Below are 6343 nucleotides of genomic sequence, written 5' to 3'. Positions count from 1 at the left end.
ATAAAAACAAAATAAATATAGGAAACAACAGCCCGGAACAATAGGTCGAGGTGTGTTGAATTGTGTTTGGGAAATAAAGATAGACATGGTTTTATAACGGTAGTGGTCATATTTAATTCAGTACAGAAATTTGTAGGCGGATTAACTTACCCTGTCCCGGGACTAAACTTGTGTGCCAAGAGACCACTCTTTTTGTAAAAGCTATATGTTTTCAAAACTGTAATATGTACATGAATTCAGATTATGTCCGGGGATACACAACATCCTGAAATATACAGCACCAGTCAAAAGATTGTGTGCAAAGCTGTCACCAAGGCAAAGGGTGGCTACTTTGAAGAATCCAAATATAAAATATATTTTGATTTGTTGAACACTTTTTTGGTTACTACATGATTCCATATGTGTTATTTCATAGTTTTGATGTCTTCACTATTATTCTACAACGTAGAAAATAGTACAAATATAGAAAAACTCTTGAAAGAGTAGATGTGTCCAAACTTTTGACTGGTACTGTGTATATACAGTTGAAGTCGGAAGTTTACGTACACCTTAGCCAAATACATTTAAACTCAGTTTTTCACAATTTCTGACATTTAATTCTAGTAAAAATCCCCTGTCTTAGGTCAGTTAGGATCACCACTATATTTTAAGAATGTGAAATGTCAGAATAATAGTAGAGACAATTATTTATTTCAGCTTTCATTTCTTTCATCACATTCCCAGTGGGACAGAAGTTTACATACACTCAATTAGTATTTGGTAGCATTGCTTTTAAATTGAGTCAAATGTTTTGGGTTGCCTTCCACAAGCTTCCCACAATAAGTTGGGTGAATTTTGGCCCATTCTACCTGACAGAGCTGGTGTAACTGAGTCAGGTTTGTAGGCCTCCTTGCTCACACATGCTTTTTTTGGTTCTGCCCACAAATGTTCTATACTTTGTTGTCATTAAGCCATTTTGTCACAACTTTGGAAATATGGTTGGGGTCATTGTCCATTTGGAAGACCCATTTGCGACCAAGCTTTAACTTCCTGAACGATGTCTTGAGATGTTGCTTCAATATATACACATCATTTTCCTCCCTCATGATGCCATCTATTTTGCGAAGTGCACCAGTCCCTCCTGCAGCAAAGCACCCCCACAACATGATGCTGCCACCCCCGTGCTTCACGGTTGGGATGGTGTTCTTCAGCTTGCAAGCGTCCCCCTTTTTCCTCCAAACATAATCGATGGTCATTATGGCCAAACAGTTCTATTTTTGTTTCATCAGACCAGAGGACATTTCTCCAAAAAGTATGATCTTTGTCCCACAGTGCAGTTGCAAACCGTAGTCTGGCTTTCTTATGGCGGTTTTGGAGCAGTGGCTTCTTCCTTGCTGAGCGGCCTTTCAGGTTATGTCGATATAGGACTCGTTTTACTGTGGATGTAGATACTTTTGTACCTGTTTCCTCCAGCATCTTCACAAGGCCCTTTGCTGTTGTTCTGGGATTGATTTGCACTTTTCGCACCAAAGTACGTTCATCTCTAGGAGACAGAACGCGTCTCCTTCCTGAGCGGTATGACGGCTGCGTGGTCCCATGGTGTTTATACTTGCGTACTATTGTTTGTACAGATGAACGTGGTACCTTCAGGCGTTTGGAAATTGCTCCCAAGGATGAACCAGACTTGTGGAGGTCTACAATTTTTTTTCTGAGGTCTTGGCCGATTTTGATTTTCCCATGATGTCAAGCAAAGAGGCACTGAGTTTGAAGGTAGGCCTTGAAATACAACCACAGGTACATCTCCAATTGACTCAAATGATTTCAATTAGCCTATCAGAAGCTTCTAAAGCCATGACATAATTTTCTGGAATTTTCCAAGCTGTTTAAAGGCACAGTCAACTCAGTGTATGTAAACTTCTGACCCACTGGAATTGTGATAGGGTGAATTATAAGTTAAATAATCTGTCTGTAAACAATTGTTGGGAAAATGACTTGTGCCATGCACAAAGTAGATGTCCTAACCTACTATCCAAAACTATAGTTTGTTAACAAGAAATGTGTGGATTGGTTGAAAACCAGTTTTAATGACTCCAACCTAAGTGTATGTAAACTTCAGACTTCAACTGTATATATGTATATACTACCATTTAAAAGTTTGGGGTCATTTAGAAATGTCATTTTTCTTTTAAAGAAAAGCAAAAAATATTTCCATTAAAATAACATCAAATTGATCAGAAATACGGTGGAGACATTGTTAATGTTGTAAATGACTATTATAGTTGGAAACGGCTGATTTTTAATGGAATATCTACATAGGCGTACAGAGGCCCATTATCAGCTACCATCACTCCTGTCTTCCAATGGCACGTTGGGTTAGCTAATCCAAGTTTATTGTTTTGAAAGGATAATTAATCATTAGAAAACCCTTTTGCAATTATGTTAGCACAGCTGAAAACTGTTGTTCTGATTAAAGAAGCAATAAAACTGGCTTTCTTTAGACTAGTTGAGTATCTGGAGCATCAGCATTTGTGGGTTCGATTACAGGCTCAAATTGGCCAGAAACAAAGACCTTTCTTCTGGAACTCATCAGTCTATTCTTGTTCTGAGAAATGAAGGCTATTCCAATGCGAGAAATTGCCAAGAAACTGAAGATCTCATACAACGCTGTGTACTACTCCCTTCACAGAACAGCGCAAACTGGCTCTAACCAGAATAGAAAGAGGAGTGTCTAGAGTGTCTAGTTTGAGAAACAGACCCCTCACAAGTCCTCAACTGGCAGCTTCATTAAATAGCACCCGCCAAAACCCCAGTCTCAATGTCAACAGTGAAGAGGCGACTGCCTTCTAGGCAGAGTTGCAAAGAAAAAGCCATATCTCAGACTGGTCAATAAAAATAAAAGATTAAGATGGGCAAAATAACACATACACCGGACAGAGGAAGATTGGGAAAAAAGGGTTATGGACAGACAAATCTAAGTTTGAGGTGTTCAGATCACAAAGAGGAACATTCGTGAGATGCAGAAAAAATTAAAAGATGCCATCTGTCAAGCATGGTGGAGGCAATGTGGTGGTCTGGTGGTGGTAAAGTGGGAGATTTGTACAGGGTAAAAGAGATCTTGAAGAAGGAAGGCTAACACTCCATTTTGCAACGTCATGCCATACCCTGTGGATGGAGCTTAATTGGAGCCAATTTCCTCCTACAATAGGATAATGACAACAAACTATGCAAGAACTATTTAGGGAAGAAGCAGTCAGCTGGTATTCTGTTTATAATGGAGTGGCCAGCACAGTCACTGGATCTCAACCCATTTTTTTATTTAGCTAGATAAGTAATTTAAGAACAAATTCTTATTTAAAATGACAGCCTACCAGGGAACAGTGGGTTAACTGCCTTGTTCATGGACAGAATAACAGATTTTGACTTTGTCAGCTTTGATCTAGCAACCTTTCAGTTACTGTCCCAACGCTCTAACCACTAGGCTACCTACTGAGCTATTGTGGGAGCAGCTTGAGCATATGGTACGTAAGAAGTGCCCATCAAGCCAATCCAACTTGTGAGAGGTGCTTCAGGAAGCATGGGGTGAAATCTCTTCAGATTACCTCAACAAATTGACAACTAGAATGCCAAAGGTCTGCATATGTGTTATTTCATAGTTTTGATGTCTTCACTATTATTCTACAATGTAGAAAATAGTAAAAATAAAGAAAAACCCTTGAATGAGTAGGTGTGTCCATACCTTTGACTGGTACTGTATGTAGATATCTGTGTTAGATTTCCCTTTTGACAGAGTGATGCTGAAGGTAAAACACGTACCACACTCTCACCTTCTGCTTCCTATCTTTCACAAACAGACAGACTGACAGAGAGAGGGAAAGGGAGTGTGGAGAGAGTGATAATTGAAAGTAACAATTATCCTAATGGAATGATTTAATTGCATTGCCTTGACAACAGTCGTACCCAATACCCATTTATGCCAATAAAGCTCATTTCAATGTATTTGAGTTGAAAGAGAGAAAGAGGGAGGCTGAATTCCCTAACAATTGTCCTCCACCTAATCTTCCCACCTAACTGTCCTGACAGGTTCGAGCAGGAGGGTCACAATAGCATGGAGCTTAGACTAGAAAGGATTGTAAAGCAGTGCTGTAGACTGCTGGAGTAATATCATAACAGCACACTAGAATCCTGTCCTGGCAGGCAGGAAGGTCCATTATCAGATTGAAATAGAGCCAAAGTCTTCTGCTAGAGAATGTTACATTGGCACTATGGCACTCAGTCTAACTGTAGCAACCCTCAATGTGAGGGCACTACAGCCTCCACCCAGAGGTCTGGACCTCGTGAGCTTGTCCTATAATAGCAAGGTTGCCAGTTCAAGCCCTGTGTTGGCTGTTCCTGCTCTATCACCACAACACCATGATTTCTTAGCAGTTGGTTGCATCATGCTCACTCCATCTTGATTTTTCTGAAATTCTGTTGAACCGGAGAAGGGCCTTGGTCTGGGAGGTGACCAAGAACCCGATGGTCACTCTGACAGAACTCTAGAGTGCCTCTGTGGAGATGGGAGAACCTTCCAGAAGGACAACCATCTATGCAGCACTCCACCAATCAGGCCTTTATGGTAGAGTAGCCAGACAGAAGCCACTCCTCAGTAAAAGGCACATGACAGCCCGCTTGGAGTTTGACAAAGGGCACCCAGTAAGGGAAAAAAACGATTTAGTACATTTTAGAATAAGGCTGTAACCTAACAAAATGTGAAAAGTCAAGGGGTCCGAATACTTTCTGAAGGCACTGTATATGTACAGTACATAGCTATCTCAATTACTTCGTACCCTTTACATCGACTTGGTACTGGCACTCCCAGTATATAGGGCTCCTGAGTAGCGCAGCGGTCTAAGGCACTGCATCCCAGTGTTAAAGGTGTCACTATAGACCTTGGTTCGATTCCTGGCTGTATTACAAATGGCTGTGATTGGGAGTCCCATTGGGCGGCGCAAAATTGGCCCAGCGTCGTCCGGGTTTGGCAGGGGTAGGCCGTCATTGTAAGTAAGAATTTGTTCTTAATTAACTGACTTGCGTAGTTAAACATTTTTATGCAAGTTTAGTGAAATTAAGGTTAAATAAAAATAAATATTGCCATGTTATTTTGTACTCCGTATATATAGCCTTGTTATTTTCTACTCCCTGTATACAACCATGTTATTTTCTACTCCCTGTATATTGCCATGTTATTTTTACTCTTTATTTTTTATTCGTTATTCACTGTGTATTTATTCGTCATGTCACTATTTAATAAAAAATATATTTGTTATCTTATCTTTAACTCTGCATTGTTGGAAAGGACCCGTAAGTAATCATTTCACTGTTAGTCTACACCTGTTGTCTTCGAATCATGTGGCAAATACAATTTTATTTGACATTTCTCTGTCTCTCTCGCTCTCTTGCTCTCTCTCTTTTTCTCTCTCTCTAGGAATGCAAGGCTCCTCTGGAATGTATTGGTACCCAATGCGCAAAATTACTCATCTGTAAAAAAAAATTGTGTGTATGTAGAGACTGGGTTGCTTTCAGAGTACAGCTTTTGTTTATGGTTGCATCATTTCTGGTAGTAATAGTCGGCTGAACCAATGAACCACCTTGCTGCAGTGGTCTAAACAGCAGCAGGGGAATCAATAAGGGTGCGTTCCAGATACACACATTTTGCACTGCAAGCCTGCAGAAATCAGTGACGTATTTGCTGAGAAGCTTCCCCAGACATTGTAAAGAATTGATATTCTGTGCAAGTCAACTTGCCCAATGTGCGTTATCTTGAACGCACCCACAACCTTCCGCTTATCTCTGCTTCCTTCCCAGAACACAGACCTCACAACCATCCCCGGGTGAGACAGTGCTTTGGCAATGTAAACATGTTTCCCATGCCAATATATCGCCCTTGAATTGAGAGAAGGAGAGAGAGAGCGCGATAAAGGCAGTATGTGGGAGATTCAAGCCGCCTCTGTGTGGAAGGTTAATGGCTGTCAATTATCGGTGAATTTTCAACACAACTGCTTTCTGATTACCAGAGGAGATAGAGGGGGGGGGGGGGGGAGAGGTTGCCACAATCAATATTTTATTCACTGCACGTCTGGGCAGCTGAATACACACAACAGTATTGACTCCCTTTCTTTCTCCATCTCTCTCTTCCTCTTCACCTCTCTCTCTCTGACTGGGGGACATAAACCTATTGCGATTGACAGGTTGGTTGCGTAATTTTTTTTCTCCAGCTGAGAGGCAGAGCGAAAGAGAGAGAGCGAGAGAGGAGGAGAGGGGAGGGGAGGGGAGGGGAGGGGGGCGTGGCGTAGTGTAGCGTGGTGTGGATGGTTCCGTCTGGCTC

This window comes from Salvelinus namaycush, chromosome 33, assembly GCF_016432855.1.
Source record: "Salvelinus namaycush isolate Seneca chromosome 33, SaNama_1.0, whole genome shotgun sequence".
In the NCBI taxonomy this organism is placed as follows: domain Eukaryota; kingdom Metazoa; phylum Chordata; class Actinopteri; order Salmoniformes; family Salmonidae; genus Salvelinus; species Salvelinus namaycush.
This window is presented reverse-complemented; position numbering follows the sequence as displayed.